The sequence below is a fragment of the Tachyglossus aculeatus genome, chromosome 18 (assembly GCF_015852505.1).
Source record: "Tachyglossus aculeatus isolate mTacAcu1 chromosome 18, mTacAcu1.pri, whole genome shotgun sequence".
Lineage (NCBI taxonomy): Eukaryota > Metazoa > Chordata > Mammalia > Monotremata > Tachyglossidae > Tachyglossus > Tachyglossus aculeatus.
In genome coordinates, this window is record NC_052083.1 from 30,544,670 (window position 1) to 30,570,389 (window position 25,720).

Genomic DNA, 25,720 nt, shown 5'->3' on the forward strand with positions numbered 1-25,720 from the left:
GTTGTAAGTGCTTAACAAATACCATTACAAAACCAAACCAAACAAAAAAGCTATATCTGGTGGGGATTTTCCGATAGGCTGGACAGATCCCAGGCTGGAGTGACAAATGAGGGAATGCTGATGATGCTTCAGAAAAAAATACATTTAAAACTATGTATGTTTTAGGATTAGGGTTTAGGACCCAGGCCCTCCGACTCTCAGGCCATTTGATTCCCAGGCTCGTGCTCTTCCAATCAATCAATCAATCATATTTATTGAGCACTTACTGTGTGCAGAGCACTGTACTAAGCGCTTGGGAAGTACAAGTTGGCAACATGTAGAGACAGTCCCTACCCAACAGTGGGCTCACAGTCTAAAAGTGGGCTCACAGATCCTGCTGCTTCTTCAGGTGTTGGTCAGAACTGTCATTAGGTTCATCTTCCAAGTGGGTTGCGGGTCTGAATTAAGCTTGCTTGTTGTGCTTTTTTTTTTTTAATGGTATTTATTAAGCGCTTATTATGTGCAAAGCACTGTTCTAAGCGCTGGGGAGGTTACAAGGTGATCAGGTTGTCCCGGGGGGGCTCACAGTCTTAATCCCCGTTTTACAGATGAGGGAACTGAGGCCCAGAGAAGTGAAGTGACTTGCCCAAAGTCACACAGCTGACAACTGGCAGAGCCAGGATTTGAACCCGTGACCTCTGACTCCAAAGCCCAGGCTCTTTCCACTGAGCCACGCTGCAGTGGAAAGAGCTGCAGGCTTTTGGTTCAGCAGTTCATTTTCAAGAATCGTTTTAATTGAATTTAAGCGCGTACCCCGTTCCAACCCCTGCGCTAAGCTCGGAGAGAGGTACAAGGTAGATTGGACACAGTCCCTGTCCCACGAGGGGCTCACGCTCTAAGTAGGAAAAATCTAAAATGCAGGTTCTTGGTGGTTTTAGCCGGTTTTATACTGGGGGTAGACAGGCACCTGCCCAGGAGAATTTAGGTTAAGTTCTGCCTGACAACAGAGGGAAGTCAATCCAACCCTATGGTTTTACCCATCGAACAGGCTGACCACAAGATAGTGAGCACAGTGAGGGCAAGGATCATGTCTGCTAATTCTGTGGTATTCTTTCAAGTGCTTTGAACAGTGTTCTGCCCATAGTTTCCTCTCAAATACTGTCACATGGATGCGTCTTTAAATTCATTTAATATTGCAAACAGCTTGGGTCAAAGCCATTCACCTCTGCCCTGCAGCTTACAGGTGGCTTTGCCTCAGAGAAAAAGAGCTGTTCCTCGATCCATGTGACACTTGAGAGTGGAATTTTATAAGCTCAATTCACCTTGAAATGGCTCTTTAGTGGGTGTAGTCCTCAGCAGAAATGAAGAGCTTTAGAAAATTCGTATTCAGAGGCAGTAACCCCAGCAACAAGAATCACAAAAATGGAATTTAATGTTGTGGTGCAACATGTTGATGTGGGGGTTGTGTCTAGCACAGCTTTGCTATTATTTCTCCTCAGTTTTTTTTTTTCTTAAAAAAAGCAGCTTTTGCAGGTTTTTGAAAAAGTCACTTAAAAACAGGGAAGCAGAATAACATTAAGAGCAGGAGAAAGAATGTTGTACCCAGTCTTTGGGGAACTTTTGCAATAATTCCACTTTCTTGTTTGGAGTCAGCATTTTGGCCAATATTAAGGCAAGAGTTTGATGAAATATTTTGGCCCACACAGAGGTCCATACATGTTCTTCCAAAGAATTTCATCAAGTTGACTTTGGCACTGACAGAACACAGCTTGAAAGTTCAGCCTTGGAAGCACTGATGTTCTCTTCCACCCCTTGCTATCAGACGCACCCCGTTGCCATTGACAATGGGGCGACACCTTTATTTTGAATACCTACCATCATCAAGCCGATTTGTCTGAAAGCAGCTACTGAAAACAGATTCATTTCTGGTTGATTTTTTTTTTTCCAGTTGAGTTCAAGTAATCCCCCAAATCCCATTCGGTCTCTTAGCAACAGGAGCTCTTACTGAACTAGAATAGAGTAACCAGTACATCCACCCTCTCGCCATGATGGAGTGTACAGTTTTAAACCCCCAAAGATATTTAAAATGAAACGCAGTCATCTTGGGGAAGCAAGAACAGTGGTTGTAGGTCTATTAACTCCTCCAAAAAGGAGCCTAATAACCTCAAATCCACAGATGCGGTACTTGGGATAAAATATAAAGAACTGTTCAAACCCGTAGGTGTTCTGAAATAAAATCACAGTGCTAGATTTCTTCTGCTCGACGTGATTGCTGTAAGGAAGTCCTTTTTTCTTGTTAAACAATATAGCCTAATAGAATGGTAGTAGAGTGAGGCTGGTTTTCAATTTAAAGCTGATAATAGGCTCAACTTTGGAGCGCGTTCTTAGTGCCATATGTCCAATAAGAAGCCCTATTTGTTGATAACCCACCTTATTAATAAATTCCCAGGAGAATCATTTTGGCCTAGGGCATACTTAACTTTTATAGGTAGAGAAGTACTGTGAATCTGAAGTCAAAATTCATCAACCCACAGCACATTTTGTAACTTTTGGTCTTCCTCCGCTTCATGAAACTTTCTAATGGAGTGAAGTGGATTCTGGAAGTTGGGTTGAACTGGAACAGGCGTTCTGGTAGATTGGTAGAATGTCTCATTGGTAGGAGAATCATTCTATTAGGGGAAATACATACTAAACCTGTCCCACCAGCCATAGATGGTTCATTCATTCAGTTGAGCGCTTACTGTGTGCAGAGCACTATAGTAAGCTCTTGGAAAGTACCCTGCCCATACCGGGCTTACAGTCTAGAAGGGGGAAGACAGTCATCAGAAACAGGCATCAATATAAATAAATGGAATTATAGATATATACATATATATAAGTGCTGTAGGGTGGGAAGGAGGGGGAAGAGCAAAAGGGAGGGAGTCGAGGTGACGCGGAATGGAGGGGGAGCCGAAGAAAAAGGGGGCTGAGTCTGGGAAGGCCCCTTGGAGGAGGTGAGCCTTCAGTAGGGCTTTGAAGGGAGGAAGAGTGATTATTTGGCAGATTTGAGGAGGGAGGGCAGTCCAGACCAGAGGTAGGACGTGGGCCAGGGGTCGACGGCGGTACAGGCGAGAATGAGGCACAGTGAGAAGGTTAGCACCAGAGGAGCGGAGCGTGCGGGCTGGGTTGTAGGAAAGAAGGGAGGTGAGATAAGAAGGGGCAAGGTGATGGAGAGCTTTGAAGCCAGTAGTGAGGAGTTTTTGTTTGAATCCGAGGTCGATAGGCAACCACTGGAGATTTTTGAGGATGGGGGTGACATGCCCTGAATGTTTCTGTAGAAAGATAATCTGGGCAGCAGAGTGAAGTATGGACTGAAGTGGGGAGAAGCAGGAGGAGGTTGGGAGGTCAGAAAGGAGGCTGCTGCAGTAATCCAGTCGGGATGGGATGGGTGATTGTACTAACAATGGTTATCAGTAAGCAAGTCCTGCTGTTGGTCCATTTTTTGTATGATTTTTGTTAAGTGCTATGTGCAGGGCATTGTACTGCGTGCTGGGGTGTAATAATTATGGTATTTGGTAAGCGGCTACTATGTGTCAGGCACTGTACTAAGCGCTGCAGTAGGTACCAGGTAGTTGGGTTGGACACAGTCCCTGTCCCACATAGGGCTCACAGTCCTAATCCCCATTTTACAGATGAGGTAACTAAGGTACAGAGAAGGGAAGTGAGTTGCCCAGAGTCACTCAGCAGACAAGGGGCGGAGCTGGGATTAGAATCCAGACCGGTTCTAATCCCAGACCGGTGCTCTATTGACTAGGCCACGCTTCCTCTTGTAGATATAAGATAATCAGGTTGGACACAGTCCCGTTCCCGCATGGGGCTCATGGCCTAAGGTGGAGGGAGAAGAGGTATCGGATCGCCATTTTACAGGTTCCTCATCTGTAAAATGGGGAATTGCTACCTCTTCTCCCTCCATTTTAGGCCATGAGCCCCATGCAGCAACAGGACGGTGTCCAACCTGATTGTCATGTGACTTGCCCAAAGTTACCCAGCCGGTGAGCGGCAGAGTCGGAATTAGAACCCAGGTCCTCTGCCTCCCGGGCCCCGCGCTCTTTCCACTGGACCACCGTGCTTCTCGGTGTGCCGAGAGCTAAGTGACGCGCTCCAGGTGACACAGCAAGTCAGTGAAAAAGCGAGAGTTGTTTCCATTCAGGAATTGCGCCCGACACCAGATCCCAAGAGCAGGTAACGCCAGGTCGTTACCCCACAGTAACGACTTAAGGCTGTTCCCAACAAGATGGGACCTTAGCTTCTCCTCGAGGGCCAAAGTCTGTCGAGCCGTGTCCCACCTATTAGTAGGAACAGAGACAAGTCTCAGGGGCGAGAGACGCTGTACCAGATTGGAAATGAACCTCCCTTCATCATAATTTGTTCCTTCTCTTCCACCTCCCACACTTCCTCCCCTCCACCACCTTTGGATTGTAAGCCCTCTGGGAGCAGGGAACTTTGCCTTGCTTCTTTTACCCTCTCCCAAACTCTTAATACAGTATTTTTCTTTTAGTAGGTCCTGAAAAAATACCGTTGATTGGCTAATAGGACACCAGCACTTGATTTCATTATTACCCATCAGATTTTATTGAATGTGGCTTAAGGACAAAATAGACATTGCCGGGAAAGTGGACAATCAATCAGTAGTGTTTATCAGGAGAAGCAGTGTGACCTAGTGGAAAGAGTATGGACCTGAAAGTCGAGAGATCTGGGTTTTAATTTCAGCTCTGCCACTTCATCATCATCATCAATCGTATTTATTGAGCGCTTACTGTGTGCAGAGCACTGTACTAAGCGCTTGGGAAGTACAAGTTGGCAACCTATAGAGTCAGTCCCTACCCAACAGTGGGCTCACAGTCTAAAAGGGGGAGACAGAGAACAAAACCAAACATACTAACAAAATAAAATAAATAGAATAGATATGTACAAGTAAAATAAATAAATAAATAGAGTAACAAATATGTACAAACATATATGCATATATACAGGTGCTGTGCGGAAGGGAAGAAGGTAAGATGGGGATGGAGAGGGGGACGAGGGGGAGAGGAAGGAAGGGGCTCAGTCTGGGAAGGCCTCCTGGAGTAGGTGAGCTCCGCCTGCTGTGTGACCTTGGGCCAGTCACTTAGCTTTTCTTTGTCACAGGTTCCTCAACTGGAAAATTGGGATAAAATACCCATTTTCCCTCCCTCTGAGACTGTGAGCCCCATGTGGGACGGGAACCCGGTCTGATCTGCTTAGCTCGTGTCGCTCCCATCTGACTTTAGGGCTTGATATATAAGAGGCATTTAACGTATACCACCATTATTGTTATTGTTATTATCAAGGGCTTACTCTGTGCACTAGAGAATCAAGTTCTGGGCTGGGGATCTTTTACACTTGATTTTTTTCCACATAGATTGCATCCCCAGCCTGGAATGTAAGCTGGTTCCAGGCCTGGCTCCAATTGGATTTGTCTCCAAGCTTCTTTCTCTGAACCTGAAATTCCTAAGCACATCTTCTACTGAAATGACTTCTGTCCACCCTTCCAACTTTCTTGAGTGACAGAACCCCCTCCTTATTCCCACTCTCTTTGCTGAAAACGTGTGGGCCAAATGATTGCCAATCTTCCCAGCCGGGTCCAAAAAACACTGTTGTCTTTTGAACCATTCAGACGGCTCTCCAGTGAAGCCACTGGGGACCTGCCAGAAATTCCGATCTCCTGGCAATCTTTTGGCAAGAGAGTTTTCCCCCCCCCCCCACTCGGTTCCCCCGCATGGTCTGCTTTGACTGTCACGATTTTGTCCAGGCACTCAAGCTGCGACGTGCTTTCCGTTTATTTTCTTCAGTTGCGTTATTCTGAGGCAAAAATGTGTCAGGCGCAACTTGGCCCGGGCTAGTGCGGAACAAGTGTGGGCCACGGCAGAGGGGAAGCCGAGCCAACCCCGTACCGCGAGACAAAGCCCTTCACATGGCTGTCTCGGCGGCCCTGGTTTTTGCCGTGGCCTGCTGAGGCTCTTCCAGACGACCTCCCAGAGGGAAGAAAGGGAAAACGAAATGTAATGCTACTCCAGTTGCCGAATGGGTGGGTAGTTTTGTGGAACTGGAGCTAGGGTTCGTATATTCAGAGGGTGTTGACAGAATAGGAACAGGTGGCACATGTTAATTGGGGCTCAAGGGGCCAAGAGTGCTTTTTTGGAAGGCTTTTTGGCAGGAAGCATGTTCCCTTCCCCTTAGGCTGTGAGCCCCAGTGGTATTTATTGAGCGCTTACTGTGTGCAGAGCACTGTACCAAGCGCTCGGGGAAATACAGTGCATTATACGGTGCACAGCAAAATACAGTGCATTCCCTGTCTACAAGGAAAGTACAATCTGGAGGATGGGGACAGGGCTACTATATAACCTTTTAGACTGTGAGCCCACTGTTGGGTAGGGACTGTCTCTATATGTTGCCAATTTGTACTTCCCAAGCGCTTAGTACAGTGCTCTGCACATAGTAAGCGCTCAATAAATACGATTGATGATGATGATGATGATGATAACCTGATTAGGGCTTAATACAGTGCTTGGCGCATAGTAAACTCTTAACAAATACCACACTTCTTATTTTGTCAGAGTAGCAAAAAGGAAGTTTCAGGGTCTACACCTGTTCATGGAATCCAGAGGGAATCCCTGGGTGGACCAGCTGAAGATAAGGCATTGGGTTTTTCACTACATGTATATCCCTAACCCTGATGAGGCTTAGGATCCTCTCTCTTAAAATACCCACTGCCTCCCCCAACTCCAGGGAAACCCTAGACCCCTTATAAGATCCTTGATGCAATGATGATAATAATTGGGTTACCTGTAAAGTGCTTACTATGATCCAAGCACTGGGGTAGATTGTCAGGTCAGCCGCACTCCCTGCCCCACAGGGGGTTCACGGTGTAAGGGGGAAGGAGAAGGTATTTAGTCCCCCATTTTACAGATGAAGAAGCTGAGGCACAGAGAAATCAAGTGACTTGCCCCGGGTCACACAGCAGGCAAGTGCCTACCAACTCTGCTTTTTATACTCCCCCAAGCACTTAGTACAGTGCTGTGCACCCAGTAAGTGCTCGATAAATACCATAGATGATGAAGTGGCAGGAGCTGCTTTTGGAACCCAGGTTCGTTCACTCCCAGGCCCGTGCTTTTTTTTTTTTCCTATTGTATTTGGGTATTTGTTAGTAATTATTATGTGTCAAGCACTAGTATGAGTGCTGAGGTAGATACAAGTTAATCTGTTCCTGTACAGTTTCTGTTCCACTTGGGGCTCACAGTCTAAGTAGGAGGGAGAACATGTATTTAATTCCCATTTTTCACTTGAGATAACTGAGGCACAGAGAAGTTAAGTGACTTGCACTGGGTCACACAGCTGGCAAATGGCGGAACCACGATTAGAACCCAGGTCCTCCGACTACCTGGACCGTGATCTTTCCACTAGGCCCCACAGCTTCCTTAGGAGGCCCTTTCCTCAGCTGCGCTTCTAGAAGTCTCAACATTATCTCTCTCCAGCTAAACCAAATCAGTGATGAGAAGAATCTTTTTGCCTCCTGCTCCCGTCATTAAGTGGGGATCCTAAGAGATGCCTGAGTTAAGGCTGGCAAAGCACTCGGCCTTCTTCTGCGAGGAAGCAAGCTGGTGATAGATTTGTTGTTATTCAATTTAATAAATGGCTGTAGGGTGCTGTCAGAGGTTGACCAATATGGGAAAGACACTTTGTATCTCTCCTAGGATTTCCCCGTCTTTGTTAGCCCACTAGATGCCTAGAAGTTGCTAACTGCTTAACACATACAGTAATAATCATAGTCATTATAATAATGACCCTTTAAAGAATTAATATGGCCCATAATACTAATATGCAGTAACTGTGTTCTTGGAGTTGAGAGAATGGGGAAGGAATTAAAACGTTTTTAGTAATTTTTTTTTTTTAGTGGTATTTGTTAAATGCTTACTATGTACCAGGCACTGTACTAAGCGGGGTTGGACATAGTTCATGCCCCACGTGGGACTCACATTCCAAACCCCCTTTTTAGAGATGGGGTAACTGAGGCACAGAAGAGTCAGGTGACTGGCCCAAGGTCACACCGCAGACAAGTAGTGGAGCCAAGATTAGAACCCAGGTCCTCTGCCTTCCAGTATCATGCTCTTCCACCAGGCCACGCCGCTTCTCACGTTGTCTGTTCAAGATTCTGTAATGGAAGGGCACAAAGGTCAAGAGGCCACATAGTAAAAGAAAAATTGCATTTCTATACCTTCTACATTGTTGTAATAATGCTATTTACTTAAAGTGATATGCTGTACAGAAGGACTGTTCAGACATGGTAAAACAGAGCCCCAGACCATGTTGCATCCCAGCCGATAACCGGGAATCGGTTGTTGAGGGCAGACCAGTGTGGTGCGTTGCTCTCGAGGAAGGAGCGGCTCTCTTGGAGCAAAAGCTCTGTTCGGTTTCAGTCAGGATATATATATAATTGAATATGCATATTTACATAACTACTTCGCTGAATCTCGTGTGCCTGTGTTTTCTAGGAGATAAGGGAAAGGGAAATGAGCAGTCTGAAGAAAACTCTATTAGTCCTGCAGCTCTTCGTGTTTTTTTCCACATAAAAATAGCAGATTTTCTCTTTGTCTCTGTCTTTCGACCTTCTGCGGTGCTCTGTCACTCTCCACCCCATTCTCTCCTCCTTCCAGTTTCTGAATTTTTTCCTTGGGATCAAAGTTGACACTCCTAGGGGGGCATCAAAGTGATATGATAAGCATAGTAAGGTACCCTGCACACTGTAAGCACTCAAATACCATTGACGATTGATGATGTGGTTCTGACTTTGCAAAAGTCCTCTTGGTTTGCTGGCACTTGATGTCAGAGCACTGATTCCCAATTGATTGCAGGTTCCATTGGCATCATGGCTGGGAGGGAGGGGTGAGCAAAAGAGGAGCAAAACAGGTTTCATAGCGCCGCGGCTCCTCCAAACTCAATACCCATTGTTAATGTGGTTAGTTGAAACATTCCGACCATGAGAGAAAATGGAATTTCTTTCCCTTTCATTTTAGCCTTCAGATCGGATAGTACGATGGGAATTTTCCCCTCATTTTAATCGAAAGAAAGGGGAAGACTCTTGTTAAATTAGTTCTACAGCTGTAACTTTTAACAGTCCGAAGCCCCGTAAATTCAGAGTTGATGGGTCTTTTTTATCCCCTTGTCTCTTTATCATTCGCTACTGTTGTATGTGACAAAGAACATGTCTACCAACTCTGCTGTACTGTACTTTCCCAAGTGCTTAGTATAGTGCTCTGTGCAGAGTAAGCGCTCAATAAATGCCATTGATTTCCAAAAACTGGGATTGAAAAACCCTTGCCATTGTGCAGTTTCCTCTGCAGATGGCTGAGTCTTTGGGAAAGGGGGGGAAAGCCTGACATTGAAGCATTCCCAGACGAGCTGTCAGGATCCAGGCTCTGCCCGTTTCTTGGGACTTACCTCTTCCATTTGGGTTGAATAATTCACCTGTTCCCTGTTGCTAAAAGAGGCTGCCTGCCTTCACACACTCGCCTGCCTTCATGCGCTTTTGGGATTAGAATTTTTAGATGTGCATCCAAAGTAGTAGCAGATTAGTTAAAAAAAAAAAAAAAGTTCAGAACAAAGCAGTCACGGAAAAGCAAAGACATCGAGCAACAGCAACAGCCAAATCCAACCTGTGCCTAATAATAGTGGTATCTGTTGAGGAGTTTGTGCAGAGCACTGTACTAAACGCTTGAAAGAGTACGATATAACAGAGTTGGTAGGTGCGTTCCCTGTCCACAGGAAATGTTAAGCTCTAATTATGTGCCCAGCGCTGGGGTAGATACCAGATAATCAGATCAGACACAGTCCCTGGCCCACCAGGGGTTTAGTCTAAGTAGGAGGGAGAAGCAGTAGTTTACAGATGAGGGAACTGAGGCACAGGTGGATTGTGACTTGCGCAAAATCACTCAGCGGGTAAGCGGCAGATCCGAGATTAGAACCCAGGTCCTCTGAGTCTCAAGCCCAAGCTCTTTCCACTAGGCCCCGCTGTTCCTCCTTGCCTGGAAGATGAGAAAACGGAGGTTCTCTTCGAATTGGCCAGGCCAGAGAATGTACTCAGTGCTTCCATAGAAACAACCCGCCCACCCCTCCTCCTGATGCCAATGTAAGAGCTGTCAGAACGCTTTGGCTGGTCTGAAGAGTGGTGGGAGGTGATTAGGGAGAGAGCAGTTTCTCGGAGAAGGAAAATTTAAAAGCCATTTCGTTTGGTTTGCAGCATTGGAGCAGGGCCCCTCTGGACCTTCTGGAGTGTGAGAAGGGCTTCTTGTCACCTCAGTCAGATTCTCAGGAAAAATGTTGTCAGCCCAAACTGTTCCATTTTTCAACACCGTCACCCCCCTGTGAAGAGTATTTTCACCTGATGTCAACTGACCACTTACTTGTCTCTTCTGGTGGCGGGAATTATGCCTCATTCCCATATGGCTTTTTGGTCTCAACAAGACAAACGCTCTTTTGCGAAATGGGTATTATCTGGACCGCCTTCTCCCAACTTGTTTTTTCCAGGAATTAGTAGCCCTCAGGATCTTTCTTTTTAAAGTTTTCTCTGAAGGATTTTTGTTCCTTGAAGACTCGCGTATTTGCATTTTCCACAACTGCCAGCGAGGCACCTGGGCCCTAAATCTTGCCCACGTCATGGGTCACGGGTCATGTGACCCAGGCCAAACTGCTGTAGCTGTTTTGGTTCTAGAATTCAAAAGCCAAAATGAAGGGTGCTTGGAATGAAAATGAATAGCCCTGCAGCAAGTGAGGAGGGACGAATAGCTTTTTATTTGAGAGATTAATCATCCGAAATTGGAGCAGTGGGAGAAAGCTCATTTCAACTCGAGCTGGTCAGACAGGACTCTTCCCACTCAGTATTCTCTGGCCAGAAAAAAGTGCCTCTATATGCACACTACAGAGTCTAAACAAGGAAGCTTCAACTGTAATGTAGACTGTGACTGAAGATAGAGTGACTTCTAGGAGCTTAATGGTCTCACTTGTCATAGAGAAACAGCTTGGTGTAGTGGAACTTGTCGTAGAGAAGCAGCGTGGCCCAGTGGTTAGAGCACAGGCCTGAGAGTCTCAAAAGGAACTGGGTTCTAATCCCAGCTCCCCCACTTGTCTGCTGCTTTGGGAACTTGGTCAAGTCACTTAACTTTTCTGTGCCTCAGTTATCTGTAAAATGGGGATTAAGACTGTGAGTCCCATGTAGGACATGGACTGTGTCCAAACCAGATGAGCTTGTATCTAGTCAGGTGCTTAGTACTGTGCCCGGCACATCGTAAGCACTTAGCAAATGCCATAAAAAATGTACTAATCAAGGCCTAGAAGAGAGTGAAAGGGTGGGGAATTTATTTTGACATAGGACTGTTTATCACGGTAAAGGACAGGGTCTTCTCATTCCCGGGAGTCCAGTTGGGACAGCTCTGGAGCCTCTCTAAATCAGTAAACACAAGCTCATGGAGATGGAAACAAATATTCCCCATCTTCCTTTAGCATTTTCCCCATCTGACTTTTTGCCCGTGGCATTTGGAAAGTTCCAGCAAATAGCCACCTGCTACAGCCGCCTTTGGCATATTTGACAACTGTAGGAGGGGATTCTCGGTGGGCAAAAGGAATGAGGGAAGCTGGTTTGGGAGGGACAGACCAATGGTCTGTTAGTGGATGGGTGGCGGGAGCGGTTTGAAAATGGAGCGAGAGAAAGTTGGGGAGACTGGGACCCCCCCCATACTCAGATCTCCCCCCACCCCCTTACACACACCCAGACATGCTCATACACTCATCCAGACTCACCCAAACATACACATTCCTTCCAATCACTCAAAAACATAAAGTACATTTATTCTGGCACTCTCACACATTCATCCAGACATGTACGCGCAAAATCCAACTCATCTAGGGAGGGATTTTTAGCTAAGTTAGTATTACTATCGAATTTTCTAACCGCTTTCTATATGTCAGGCACTGTTCTAAGCACTGAGATAGGTACAAGTTAATCAGCATCCCTCAAAAGTGCAACTTCTTGCCAGTTTCACAGGCCTTTGGGTGGCAGGCCGATGAGACAAAATCCAGGACTGCCTTACCAAAGGTAAGAGATGAGTGGCCAGGATATTTGGGAGAGAAGGAAGTGGACGGAGAAGGATAGACACACTCCCAGTCCCAAACAAATGTAGATTATCCAGAATCATTGAAAAATTTAATCAGGATAATTCTCTTGGAGTCATCCCTGGGGCTTGTCCCCAGTTTTCCTGATGTCAACAATAGGGAGATGGGTTGATCAATTGATTTTTCTCCCCCCAACCCCGACCAGGTCCCCCAGCTCATCCTTAACTTGCTCTTGTAATTGTGCCCCAGCTTCCCCTCTGATGACTTTTCAGGGTTAGGGGAGGCCAGATGAGATAATCAAGCACTGTCAGACTGTCTGACTTGTTGGCAAAGCTCCTTGCCACATCTCCAGAGAGAGGGATTACATCTCCTGGGACTACAAGGTCGCTGTTGGCTTTGATGAAGAGAAGAGCCTGATGGGGCTTCTGATCCCTGATATATGCTGTCAGCAGCAATCACCGCAGAATTATTGGGAAGGGTCAATGGAAGATACACGGAAGATTATGTTTCCTCGTAGATCATGCTACAAGGACAAACAAATATTTATGCTGCCATTTCCTTCAAGTATTTTTCACTTGGGGTTGAGGCTGGAAGGACCCTCAGAGGTTATTTTTCTCAGTATTTCAGACTGGTTTGTTTTGAGTTTTGTTCAGGGGAAGAACTAATGGTTTGTGCATTGACAGTGAAGGAGGGAAAGGAATTAACTCCTTTTAGTGGACATGAGAAAGTCCATTAGAAAATGATATTTTGAAACATTTTTTACCCTTCTACACAAATCCTTACTTTGTCTCGCCATGAAATATTGATTGGGGGGGAAAAAAAACCCTCAAGCCATAGCTTCTCAGGCAGAGTGTTTTAGTCTGGCCCTTACTCATGCCTAAATCACTCATCCACTCTGTGTCTTTCCACCAAATCTGTGAAAATATAGATCTTAACTGCTCTCCCCTTCTGTCCTTATCAGAGTTTTTCACATATGCTTCTCTACCGGCTTTCCAGAAAGTCATCCAGGAAAGAACGTGAAGTGAGGAATGGTGGGATTCTGTGCAGGTCAGCCTCAAAGAGAGGTTCTGGTCCACTTGCCCACAGCTTCAACAAAGTCAGGCAGGGGGCTTAGTGGATGTCTGGCAGCTTTCCTGGTGAAATATGTCAGTGGCCTAAAAGGAACTGAGCACATTTTTTCTCTCCTTTGTATTTTTTTAAAGGTATTTGTTACTATGTGTCAAACACTGTTCTAAGCGCTGGGGCAGAGACAAGTTAGATTGGACACAGTCCCTGTCCCGCTCGTATTCTAAGTAGGAGGGAGAACAGGAGAACGGAGGCACAGAGAAGTCAACTGACTTGCCCAAGGTCACACAGCAAGCAGTTGGCAGAGCTGCGATCAGAAACCGGGTCCTCTGACTTCGAGGCCCGTGTTCTTTCCACTAGGTCACGCTACTTCCCTTTTCGTTTGGCTTTATCTGAAAGGAAGGCTAAAATAGAAGGTTTTGCTTTCTCTTTCCAGGGTCGGCATCCAGGGAGAGAAAAGTACAGAGAGGAGCCCAGAGTCAGAAGCCTGCCTTTCTCGTGTCTAGACTAGGGTGGGCAGTCCTCCAGGTTTACACCAGACCACCTGGTTTCCAATTGGCCAATCCCCTATCTCCTGCTGATATGGAACCAGACATTTTTCTCTCCAGGTTTATTTTTGGCACCAAAATTTACCCCCCACACCCCGCCACTGCTCCTCTCATCAAGTCCTATGGCTCAGTTGCTGCACCAGATGTCACAGTAATGATGATGATAATAATAATAATAGTGATATTTGTTAATCACTATGTGTCAGGCACTGTCTAATCACTGGGGAAGATTCAGGATAATCAGATCAGACACAGTTCCTCTCTCCCTTGGGATTCACACTATTAGGGGGAGGAAGGACAGATATTTTATCCCCTTTTTACAGATGAGGATACTGGAGCCCAGAAAAGTTAAATGTCTTGCTCGAGGCTGGAGGCAGAGCCAGTATTAGACGCAAATCTTCTGACTCCCTGTCCTGTGCTCTTTCCACTAGGCTACACTGCCGAGACAGCCCGTACAGGTCTTTCCTAAGCATCCTGTCTCGTCGATCGGTCTTCACAGCAGAGATCTTCCTGGATCGACTGGGAAGGTGCTGCAGCCGCTCTTCGCTGCATCACGTCGACGACCTGGGCTTGGGATGGTCTCCAGATGTCCGGGAGACGGAGAGCGGTGGATGGCAGAGATGCGGCAGGGGTGACCGCTCTTCCTCTTTCTCCACTGAAATGCTCAGTCGCCTGAATGCAAATCTGGGTTGCAAAATGAAAGATGATGATGACAACGTCCCCGGGCCGCTAGATCCCCAAGGCTGAAGTTTTAATCACTCCACAGAGTCTGCTGACTGATGCCATGTGGTAAGCCCCTCTCTAGATCGTAAGCTCCTCTCTTTAGACTGTAAGCTCCGCTCTAGACTATACCTATACCTTTAGCTCTAGGATGTGTGAGACTCAGAAGAAAATATTTGAGCATCGTTGATATGGAGAGCTCGTCAATCAATCAATCATTTATTGAGCGCTTACTGTGTGCAGAGCACTGTACTAAGCGCTTGGGAAGTACGAGTTGGCAACATATAGAGACAGTCCCTACCCAACAGTGGGCTCTCAGTCTTAAAGGGGGAGACGGAGAACAAAACCAAACATACCAACAAAATAAAATAAATAGAATAGATATGTACAAGTAAAATAAATAAATAAATAGAGTAATAAATATGTACAAACATATATACATATATTGTCCAACCTGATTATGTTATATCTACCCCATTGCCACTGTTTGGCTGAGATGAGCAGGGAACATACCTGCCACCTCTACTGTATTGTACTCGCCTGTGTGCTCAGTAGAGTGCCCTGCATACAGTAAGCACTCGATAAATACCATTGATGGTGATGGAGAGACTAAATCGAGCTTTCGTTTAACTCTGGAATGTTGACTTCTAACCAGCCCTCCACTCGTATCCCTAGTCTCTCACAGCCCAGTATTTTCCAATTGTCATTTGGAAAGAATTGCTTTCCTCGGGGAGGAAGGATGTGCTACCATGTGGATAGAGACGGGAGGGCCAGGAGTGAATCAGAGCTGAGGAGTGGGACCTTTATTTTAAGGCCTGGAGACAATTTTAAGATGCAGAAGTAATTTATTTTGGTCAGATTCAGTTTAACTCTTTAAAAAGAAGGCAGAGAGGAGGGTCTTAAAAATTATTTTAATTCAGCGCTTTAGAACAGTACTTGACATATTGTAAGGGCTTAACCAATACCATCATGATTATTATAAGAACATTGCTTCTGGGCAGCTCTGCGGTATGAGGTATTTTTTTCCATAAATCTGCTCTCCCCCTGCCCCCCCCCTCACACCTCCAATGGTTGGGAGTTTAATTTCTCCAGAGTCACTGTGGGATGCTGCGATTTCTTGGAAGAGGAGGGCTGTTGACACCCACAGGCTAGTAATGTTTTCACAAGAAAGAACATGACTTTGCATCCGACTCCCTTGAAGAAAGATTACAAGGCAGTGTGATTTGTAAAAATTGCCAGGTTTTTCAAGTTTGAACTCCAGCATGGGTTATCCTGTGACTTATGTCACCGGGGGCGGGGGGGGTGAAAGATGGTGAAAACCAACAAGAAAAATGAGAGAGTAGCAAAAAAGGCATAGAGAGCTGGTGAAAGAGAGAGTGGGAGACGGGAGGCAGACTGGACTGCTTTCGTTTATTGCTCATTCTGGAGCATTTAGTAGCTAGCTTCTGAGACTCAGCCTCCAACAGGTTGAGAATTCTGGAAATGTAGAACCTCTTTCCCCATAATCTTTCCAACTAAAAATAAATAAAAGTCTAGAGTGCACTTGGATTTGCACCCTTTATTGACCCCACCCTCAGCCCTTTAACGTTTATGTCCATATCCATGAATTATTTTAATGTCAGTCTCCCCCGCTAGATTGTAAACTCCTTATGGGCAGGAAACATGTCTACCTGTTATTTATCTGTCAGCCTCTCTGGGAAACAAAATCAGTGAACCTTGAGGAGAGAGTCAATCAGTCAGTCAGTGATATTTATTAAGCACTTACTCTGTGCAGGGCACTGTACTAAGCTCTACAGTAAGTACTCAGTAAACACCATTGATTCTCTCCCTAAGGTTCACTGTTTTTATTATGTAGAGAGGCTGACAGGTAAATAACAATTTCCCAGAGAAAATCTGTTCCCTTCTTTCCTAGATTTTCACAAAGGTGCAAACGCTGAGGGGATATCCCTGAAAGGAATGCTCCTGGATTACTTAGCCATAAATAACGGTCGTTATAACAGAGCTGTACTTTGTGTTTAAAGATGGCACAACCTAATTTTATTCAAGGATTCAGGTGTGGCTGAAAAGACCCGTCCCCTGAGACACTCTTGTCATGCCGTTGACATTGCCACCCACAGAGCTCACTGCTGTTTTCGAAGTTTTTTTTGTGGTAGCCCCGTGCTGCCTGAGAACAAGAAACCCCTTCCTGATTGATGCACATCAACCTGTTGGTTTCCCAATGGTCGACCTCTGTACCGCATTGGTCAAGACCAGGTCTTTAAAGCCTTTGTTCCAGTGCTTGTAGAGGCTCCGTTTCTGTTGGACAGCCGTAAGTGCATTGCTCAGCGAGAGTGGTGTGGTGGTGGGGAGGAGGAGGGTGAAGTTGATCATGATACGGAGGTGTTGCCGGAGTGTCCCACTGAGAATCATTGGTAAGTCCTGGTCCAGAAACTTCAGGACACAGAACTTGATCAAAGGAATCAATCCACGGTTTTTATTGACTGCTTCCTGTCTGGCGGGCCCTGTATTAAGCACTTGGGAAAATACAGTTATACAGAGTTGGTAGACACAGACCCTGTCCACAGACAGCTTACAGTCTAGAGGGGGAGAAGAACATTAATGTAAGAAAATAGATTGTCGTTTGGCCAGTGCCATTGCTCTCTCTGGTCCCTCTCCGTTCTCTCAGTGTCATGAGCAAGTAGAAGGACAGAAGTGCAGCACAATGTGACATGCACACATATGGTTTTTTAAATGGGGTACCCATTTACAACTGGCAAAAATGAACTGTATTTATGGAGCGCTTAAGGAAGAATAATAATAATAATAATTGGGGTATTTGTTAAGCGTTTACTGTGCCCTCCCTCTGCCCATTGCTCTCCCTCTGCCCATCCGCCAAGCTAGCTCTCTTCCTCCCTTCAAGGCCCTACTGAGAGCTCACCTCCTCCAGGAGGCCTTTCCACACTGAGCCCCTTCCTTCCTCTCCCCCTCGTCCCCCTCTCCACTCCCCCATCTTACCTCCTTCCCTTCCCCACAGCACCTGTATATATGTATATATGTTTGTACATATTTATTACTCTATTTATTTATTTATTTACTTGTGCATATCTATTCTATTTATTTTATTTTGTTAGTATGTTTGGTTTTGTTCTCTGTCTCCCCCTTTTAGACTGTGAGCCCACTGTTGGGTAGGGACTGTCTCTATGTGTTGCCAACTTGTACTTCCCAAGCGCTTAGTACAGTGCTCTGCACAAAGTAAGCTCTTAATAAATACGATTGATTGATTGTGGCAGGCACTGAACTGAGCGTTGGGGTGGATACAAGCAAATTGGGTTGGACACGGTCCCCGTCCCACGTTGGGTGCTCAGTCTCATTCCCCATTTTATAGATGAGGGAACTGAAGCCCAGAGAAGTGAAGTGACTTGCCCAAGGTTACACAGCAGGCAAGTGGTGGAGCCTGGATTAGAACTCAGGTCCTTCTGACTCCCGGGCCCACGCTCTATCCAGTAGGAAGGGGCTGTCCTAGAAATGGAAGGAACTCTATCATTCACTGCTAGTAGAAATGTTACCATCTTCTGGTGAAGAGATTCCATATTCTTGTGGGAGTTTGCTTATCCAACTCACGGTGGCCTCCACCATGGGAGATAGGATGGAATTTCGGGTGCAGGGACTTCAGGAATTCTTCCGGTTGCCCAAGGTTTGCTGTTTTCCCCTAACGATTTGTCGTAGACTTGCCTTTAGAGCTGACAGAGACTCACATGGATATATTTTCAATACAGTGAGAAGCATGAAGAGATGTAGAAGATCCCGCCATGGTGTTGTTCAAGTCACGTCTGCTGTTTTCCTGCCCTGGCCCAACACGATTTTGCAACCCGCAAGGTGAGGCGGCTGGCTGAGATTAAGGGGACAATCTGTATTTAACCCTGGGTTTGGGGAGCGAGTGCTGGAAGCAACAGTCCCCTGCCACTAGTGAAAATTGCACGTAACACAATTCCTCCCTCCCTCGCCTCCCTTCCCCAGCCCCCTGGGACTCTTTAGAAGCAGGATTCATTCTACTTAAGGAAAATCTGTTCTCAGGTTGTAAAAGGGTGGGAAGGGGCTGGTTCTCAGCCTCCTGGTCCATTGAACCTGCTCAGAATTATTCCTACAGTAACATTTCGGTGTTAACAGGGATTTGCTCTTTGCTATTGCCCTTATAAAGGAAGTTGAGGGCAGCTGATTGGAAAAAGACTCTGAGGTTTATTTCTTTTCTTCTTAATTAATTAGTCATCATTTCCTTTTTTACTGCTACATTTTTGTGGGATTAGATTTGCTCTTTCTTTGGCATGAAGCATACACCAGGCTCCTTCTCATTTTCTGGAGTGAAGCTCCCAACTTTTTTTTTTTTCACTGGTATTTGTTAAAAACTTAGTATGTGCCAGAGGCTGTACTGATCGTGGGGGTAAATACAAGGTAATATGTGTCTCACACTGTGAGAAGAACAGGTTTTGAATCCCCATTTTACAGATGAGGAAGCTGAGGCACACAGGGAGGTTAAATGACTTGCCCAAGGCCACACAGCGGGCAGATGGCAGAGTCAGGATTAAAACCTGGGACCCGAGGCCCCCAGCCCCGTGATTTTTTCACAAAGGCCCCTGCAGATCATACGTCAATATACTCCTGTCCCTCTTCTATGCCTGGGTATGGTCCTTGGAAAGCCCTGATCTAGAGACAATTCCATTTGCCAGTCTCTCATCATCATCATCAATCGTATTTATTGAGCGCTTACTATGTGCAGAGCACTGTACTAAGCGCTTGGGAAGTACAAATTGGCAACATATAGAGACAGTCCCTACCCAACATTGGGCTCACAGTCTAAAAGGGGGAGACGTGCTGTTTTTTCAATGTCTTTAACGTAATCTTTTGCCTAGAACTGCATGAGTCAATCAGTCTGTGCTTGTTTGCCATCAGATTCAGAACACGACAATCTGCCTTTTTAAAGTTGTCATTGGGTTCTTTTTCCTTCTGTGATCATTTTCTTTTTCTCCCCGCCTTTCCTGCACTGCCATCTCATCAGCTTCCCACCTCAAACTGAGTCATTCAAAAGACAAGTACTGTTTCAGTCCCCTGTTACCCCTGGCCACCATTTTGGCTGCTAAATATACTGGACTCCCCCAGACGGATTTACGATTCTGGAATTCTTAGGTGTGCATTTTAAGGAGAAGTAGACTTGTGACATGCCAATCACGCCTTTCTGATCAATCAATCAGTCAATAGTTTTATGGAGCTCTAAATGGGTGCAGAGTGCCCTCTTAAATGCCTGGGAGAGTCCAGTAATAATAATAATGATGGTATTTATTAAGCGCTTAGTATGTGCAAAGCTCTGTTTTAAGCACTGGGGGGGATACCAGGTGATCAGGTTGGCCCACGTGGGGCTCCCAGTCTTAATCCCCGTTTTCCAGTTGAGGTAACTGAGGCACAGAGAAGTTAAGTGACTTGCCCAGAGTCACACAGCTGACAAGTGGCGGAGCTGGGATTAGAACCCATGACCTCTGACTCCCAAGTCCGGGCTCTTTCCCCAGAGCCACGTTGATTTGTTAGGAGACATGCATTTTGCCCTCAGGCAGCTTCAAATTGAGTGGATTTTTATTTTTCTGGTATTTGTTAAGCACTTATTATGTACAAGGTGCTGTACTAAATATGGTAGATACAAGATATTCTGGCTGGACACAGTCCTTGTACCACAAAAGGGCTCACAGTCTTAATCCCCATTTTACAGGTGCGGTAACTGCGGCACAGAGGAGTTAAGTGACATGTTAAGTGTCTCACAGCCTACAGGTGGAGGAGCCGGGATTCGAACCCAGGTCCTCCAACTCCCAGGCCTGTGTTTTTTCCTCTAGGCCAGGCTGCTTCTGGGCCTCATCAGTGGAGTTTATTGAGTACTTACTGGGTTCAGAGTACTGTATGAAGCGCTTAGGAGAGTACCACACAACAGATTTGGTAGATACGTTCCCCGCCCACAACCTGCTTGCAGTCTAGAGAACAGTCCAAAACCTTTAAGCGCAAGGATTTGACCCCCTATTAGAATAGAAACTGGGGAGCCTCTGTTCCTCCCCAAGTTTGTCCCCATCATCATCATCATCATCATCATCATCAATTGTATTTATTGAGCGCTTACTGTGTGCAGAGCACTGTACTAAGCGCTTGGGAAGCACAAGTTGGCAACATATAGAGACAGTCCCTACCCAACAGTGGGCTCACAGTCTAAAAGGGGGTTAAAGCACTGTTCTAAGCACTGGGGAGGTTACAAGGTGATCAGGTTGTCCCATGTGGGGGGGGGACTCACAGTTTTAATCCCCATTTTACAGATGAGGTAACTGAGGCCCAGAGAAGTTAAGTGACTTGCCCAAAGCCGCAGAGCTGGGATTTGAACCCGTGACTTCTGACTCCAAAGCCCGGGCGCTTTCCACTGAGCCACGCTGCTTCCTCGTGCATGACAGCGGGGCTTTTTTTAAGAAAGGGATGAGGGGCAGGGCCTGTGATAATGGGGCCAGTGCTGTCCTCCCCACTCAACATGGATCGCCCCCGCTCTAGTCCTAAGAGAGTGAGGGGTGGGAGGGTGGAACTGTCTCTTCTGTCCCTTCACCCACTCACTCCTCCCGTCTCCTCTTCAGAAGCCGCGGCAGGAGGCTACGGACGCTCCCAGGCCCTTGGCCCACTTGGTTTGGTGGATCAAGTGACCCTTCCCAGGCGAGGCTTTAATTGGCTTTAGGATAAAAGCTTTCTCCATCCCATCCTGAAACTGAGCTATAGCTCTGGTTTGAAAAGGACCGGAGAGCCAACTCCTGTCATTTTTACTCTATTTATTTATTTATTTATTTATTTTATTTGTACATATCTATTCTATTTTATTTTGTTAGTATGTTTGGTTTTGTTCTCTGTCTCCCCCTTTTAGACTGTGAGCCCACTGTTGGGTGGGGACTGTCTCTATATGTGGCCAATTTGTACTTCCCAAGTGCTTAGTACAGTGCTCTGCACATAGTAAGCGCTCAATAAATACGATTGATTGATTGATTGATTGATTGTCATCCCCCCCCCTTTTTTTTTTAATCCTAACGCTTGCAAAACACACAACAAGTCCTCCGCACTCTTGCTGGTTCATCCTGGGTTATCCAACACTGCTGTCTGGAGGATTGGTCGCACAGTCAACTGCGTGCTCGAAACAACGCAAGGTGGAGGAGATGCAGTCACCTTCTCTGACTTATTTGTTTCCTTTAATAAGTAAACCCACACAGGACTTTCTGCCTTAAGCAGCTGGTGTGTGAAGAAGGAGGTCGAATGCTTGGGCTTAAAGGTTTTGGACCGCTCTGTAGACTGTAAGCATGTTGTGGGCAGGGAACGCACCTGCCAAATCTGTTGTGTTGGACTCTCCCAAGCGCTTAGGACAGTACGGAGAAGCAGCGTGGCTCAGTGGAAAGAGCACAGGCTTTGGAGTCAGAGGTCATGGGCTCAAATCCCAGCTCTGCCAATTGCCAGCTGTGTGACTTCGGGCAAGTCACTTCAATCAATCAATCAATCGTATTTATTGAGCGCTTACTGTGTGCAGAGCACTGTACTAAGCGCTTGGGAAGTACAAGTTGGCAACAGATAGAGACAGTCCCTACCCAACAGTGGGCTCACAGTCTAAAAGGGGGAGACAGAGAACAAAACCAAACACACTAACAAAATAAAATAAACAGAATAGATAGGTACAAGTAAAATAAATAAATAGAGTAATAAATATGTACAAACGTATACAGTATATATACACATATATATGTGTGTGTGTGTGTATATATATATATATGTGTGTGTGTGTGTATATATATATATATATACTTATACTTCACTTCTCTGGGCCTCAGTTCCCTCATCTGTAAAATAGGGATGAAGACTGTGAGCTCCCCGTAGGACAACCTGATCACCTTATAACTTCCCCAGCACTTAGAACAGTGCTTTGCACACAGTAAGCGCTTAATAAATGCTATCATTATTATTATTATTACTCTGAACCTAGCAGGTACTCAGTAAATTCCACTGTTAGAGTAACTGGCTGAGGAGTTCCGACGGGCTTTCCAGCCAGGTAGCTCCCTTCCCGTCTCTAGACTGGAAGCTCCTTGTGGGCAGGAAACATGTCTACCAGCTGTGTTCAATTGTACTCTTCCAGGCGCTTAGTACAGTGCAGGCATTAATATAAATAAATTATGGATATGCGCATATGGGCCGTGAGGCTGAAGAAGAGGTGATTACCAAGTGTCTAAAGGGTATGAACCATTACATAGAGTAAGCAGTCTTTAAAATTACTGTTGATTGATTCATTGATTGATCGGGGTAATTAGTACATCCATTGACAGGTTACATAGAATAAGCATTCATTAAAATTACTGTTGATTGATTCATTGATTGATCGGGGTAATTAGTACATCCATTGACAGGTACAGACATAAGATATTCTGTCTTAAGCAGGAGTAGGTCACAAGTATCTTATCACATTTTGTAAGCAATCCACAGGCCTAACAAAGAGTCATGGGGAGGAGGAGGAAGAAACATTAAGAGGTACAAATGATTACCTTATCTCCTGAAGCTGAGATGCCCTGTTAATCAATCAATCAATCATATTAATTGAGCGCTTACTGTGTGCAGAGCACTGTACTAAGCGCTTGGGAAGTACAAGCTGGCAACATATAGTCCTGTTATGCCTGGCACTTCAGCTATAGGAGAAAAATGTTGACGGGTAAAAACAGCTCCTGATACCTTACAAATCATGGCAGCCCCCAGAGTGTGGCTTAGTTGATAGAGTACACGCCTGGGAGTCAGAAGGACCAGGATTCATTCATTCAGTCATATTTATTGAGCGTTTACTGTGTGCAGAGCTCTGTATTAAGCGCTTGGAAAATATAATGCAGCAACAGAGACAACCCCTGCCCACAAAGGGCTTACAGACTAATCCCGGCTCCGCCACGTCCACTACGTGACCTGGGGCAAATCACTTCTCTGTGCCTCAGTTACCTCATCTGTAAAATAGAGATTAAAGTGTGAGCCCCATGTGGGACAGGGACTCTGTCCGACCTGATTAACTTTTAGCTAGCCGTGTGCTTAGGACGGTGCTTGGCACATAGTAAGCACTTGACTGTCTCTACATGTTGCCAACTTGTACTTCCCAAGCGCTTAGTACAGTGCTCTGCACACAGTAAGCGCTCAATAAATACAATTGATGATGATGATGATGACAAGTACTGTTATTATTATTAACTGACAAGAACCCTGTGGAAGAGGCAAAAGAACCAGGCTGAAGGTTTGTGGTACTGCCCGGTTTTCTTGAGGGCCACGTCAAATATATTCATCAGCCTTAACTATTCATCGTCAGTCTTCGGCGGCCAGCCGATGACCCGTCCATATTCTGTAGCCGTAAGTGCCTTGGGAATCCCTGTGATCACCAGTTTAGAAGTCATTGTAACCAGAGAGGCATTAATTGGCTGGTCAGTGAATAGGAAAGACTTATTCTGTTTTTTGTTTCCTTTTAACGGGGGCCAAGCTTCATTATGAGCGGACTGTTCAATCCCAAGGTATTTTATGTCTTCCTGTTTCCTTAAAAGCGAACACTTCCTGAACAACTGTGGGTCTGTTTTCCTCAATGATGAGCCAGAGGAAGTAGAAATGAATTCATTGAAGACATTTAGGAGTGGGCTGTTGGGTTTAACCCTCCCAGGTTGTTATTGTGTGATTCCCAACTCCGTGGCTGCTTCCCAAACTGCATCCTCCTCCGAGTTCTAAATTGTATGCTCCGTAAGGGCAGGGATCGAATCTATAAATTATATTTTATGACACTCTCCCAAGCACTGCAACAGAGCTCTAAGCACAGAAAGTGCTCAAAAATGATCCCTGTTGGATAGACTGGTTGGGGAAACAGTGTTACGGCTCCTTGTGGATTAAGGTTAGCTCTCTGGCCTGGAATTAGGAAATTGAGCCTGCTCACAGTAGGAGCTATGTCATTAAGCCCACTGGCATCCTAGGAAATGTCGGATCTTGTATTGAGCTTCTGGTCTGTGAAGCAGCAATACAAAGACGCCATTCATCTCATAATCTGTTTCAACCAGATTTAATTTTTTTTTTTTTTTTTGGTAGGGGGGTGGTTTGAAATGACTCTGGATTAGGGACTGTATTCAGTTGGAGTCTGGAATAAACTTTTTCCACCGTCTCCAAGGAGGTGCTAAGCACCATGACTTAAGGAAAGTACCAGGGCTTGCTAGAGGATCGAAGGCCTTCTCTGCCATCAGAATTTACACGCCTTCATTCCTTTGGCTCTTTTAGGGGGTTAAAACCAGCAGAGATGGAGGAAGGGTGTCAGAGACTGCACAGCTCATCTCTGCTTAGGAGAAGCAGCGTGGCTCAGTGGAAAGAGCACGGGCTTTGGAGTCCGTGGTCGTGGGTTCAAATTCCGGCTCCGCCAGTTGTCAGCTGTGTGACCTTGGGCAAGTCACTTAACTTCTCTGGGCCTCAGTTGCCTCATCCGTAAAATGGGGATTGACTGTGAGCCCCCCGTGGGACAGCTTGATCACCCTCAGCACTTAGAACAGTGCTTTGCACATAGTAAGCGCTTAATAAATGCCATCATCATCATCTCTCCACAAGATCTAACTCCATTTTTTTCCTTGTTTCTTGCGCACAGGAGCAGCATGGCTTAGTGGAAATAGTCCGGGCCTTGGAGTCAGAGGACCTGTGTTCTGATTCTGCCGCTGCCATCTGCCTGCTGGGTGACCTTGGGTAAGTCACTTCTCTGTTCTCAGTTTCCTCCGCTGAAGAGTGGGGATAAAATACTGCTGTCCCTACCCCGTAGACTGGGATCCCTGTGTCGGACGGAGACTGGGTTCAACCTGTATTTTATATCTACTCCAGCACTTAGAACAGTGCTCGGCACATAGCGAGCGCTTGAACAATCAGTCAGTGGTATTTATTGAGGCTTACTGTGTACAGAGCCCTGAATTAAGCGCCCGGGAAAGTACAATACATCAGAGTTGGTAGATGTGATCCCTGCTCACCAGGAGTTTACAGTCAACGGGGAAAGACGCTCACTAAAGTGGATTAGGGGTAGGGGAAATAGAGTATAAGAATATGTGCATAAGTATTGTGGAGCTGGGGTGAGTGTCAAAGTGCTTAAGAGGTTTGACAGATACCCCAATTATCGAATAGAGATAAAACTTCATCTGCTCAGTTCCCGACTTGTGACGGATGTGTTCGCGACTGATTGACTC

The 25,720-nt window shown here is 45.8% G+C and overlaps 1 pseudogene; it reads left to right on the forward strand.

The window, feature by feature from the left end:
- The window catches only part of LOC119940291, a 76,959-nt pseudogene extending 51,790 nt beyond the window's left edge, over positions 1 to 25,169 (forward strand).
- The last annotated feature ends 551 nt before the right edge of the window (positions 25,170 to 25,720 follow it).